The following is a 1,962-nucleotide window of genomic DNA, read 5'->3' as shown; positions in this document are numbered from 1 at the left end:
TGAGATTCAGATTATTTAAAGTAATTAAAACCATGTACACCAAAGCTTTTCTACTACTGTAACGGAATATTACTTTTCTAAATATAGAATGGACATAAAGGGCAATTATATTGTAGATAGCTCAGTGGATTAAAATGCCTGTTTAGGCAGATGCAGAGATTGTGGTTCAATCCCCCGCTGGCCATGCCAGCCACATCTCCTGGGCACACTAAAATGGCAACTGGGACTAGACATGGTAGGGTGTGTCTGTAATCCCAGCATTTCGGAGACTGAAAATAGGAGGATCCCTACGAGTCCCATCTGTGTAGTGAGACCCTGTAGACACTGTACTAAATACAATAAATAAATAAATAGGAAATAAAGAAATAAAATTAAACAATCACATTGTACATTAAAATATGAATAAAGTCAGGAAGTGACCTCTTATGTTCTTGTCCACTAAGCACTTTAGAGGTCATACAATCAAAAGTCACCCAATGAGTCTTTTTGAGATCTTCATGCGTGTGGGAATTATAAAGACTGATGTAGAAAAGGGCTTGCAAACTCACTGTTTTCATGTAAAATGCCTTTGCATGAGAATCATTGTCCTGTGAGCTTTTCCACTTTACAACCGGAATGTTTCAAATCATATTAGCTGGGCAGCTAACTAGCACAGTTCAACTTCGTCATGTACATATTCTCATTTCTTGCTTCTCCCAAATCAACAGCCGAACCCAAACAATTTTTTGTCAGGGGGTCGTCATCTTGCTTCTGTTGGCAAATTCATGGAATCGGCTTCATAGATTTCTAAGAAGCCTATTGATCTGCTCGGATTCATCCACTGGAGTATGCGCAGGATCTATCTGTTTTGCCATCTTTTCTCCAGTATGTCTTTGCTTCATTTTCTAAGAGGTTTGCTTTCCCCCAAAATGTGCACTATAAAAATAACTTCAATAAATCCATTTCAGCACTTTTCCATCAGTCCACAAATATGTGCAGTCTTCACAGCTCCAAAAATCAGACTTGAATCATCATTGCAGTTCTCAGCACTTTAAAGAATGGCCGCCCTACCTTTGTTCTCCCATTTATATGTTGTTGTGGCTTAAAAAGTATTTCTACCTTTCACTTTATTTCATTTCCTTAAAAATAAAAATATCCTCTGATAAAATAAGTCAAAATAATTTTGATTCCAACTTCCACATTCTTCTTTCTTTATGCTATCGTTTGTCTACTGAATGAACACACTGCTATCATCTATTTGACTACGATCTTGTCAAATTCGATGTGTAGAAATGCCACCTAAAACACCACAATAATCTAATAATGTTGACAGGTTTTACTTTTGGAGGTTTAATCCAGAATAAGATCTTCCTATTTGTAATGTTTATTTAAGGAAAAATAAAAGTGAAGCTCCTATGGCATTGTTTTAAGATATGGCTACAAACACAATACAGGGAATGCTTTTTATCTTTAGTTTTACTTTTTAGAGGAACACTTTTTGAAGAAAGGTTCATTTGGGAAACATTAAATGTTTAAAAATTAAAAAAAAATCTTACCAAAGAGTTTACTATACACCCTGCTCTGACAGATGCCTGGGATATGTGGACTACTGTTCCTTTTTTCCCTGACCCCACCCCACTATTTTTTTTTTTTTTTTGTTATTGGATCCATTTGTCTACTTATTACCCAAAGGCTGAAAATTGGAAGTGAGGATTGAAGAGAAGGAAATTAGGTTTAGTTAGGGCCAGCACCCAGCACCCTAAGAGGACAAGAGGGGCTTTTATCTGTCCCACCCCAGTAAAGACCATCTCCTGGACCTTAGGTTTAGGAAAAGGTTTATATTATGAAGAAGAGGTGCAGAGAGCATTGTGCAGGAATGCCATGGCTTAGTTAGTCAGTGTGTCTCTCCTTTTCCCTTTCCCTTCCTCTTTCCCTCTGTCTTTTTCTCTTCTTTGTCCTCCTCTTCATTCCCCTTTTCTCTTG

The sequence above is a fragment of the Octodon degus genome, unplaced genomic scaffold (assembly GCF_000260255.1).
Source record: "Octodon degus isolate 3935 unplaced genomic scaffold, OctDeg1.0 scaffold00102, whole genome shotgun sequence".
NCBI lineage: Eukaryota > Metazoa > Chordata > Mammalia > Rodentia > Octodontidae > Octodon > Octodon degus.
This window is presented reverse-complemented; position numbering follows the sequence as displayed.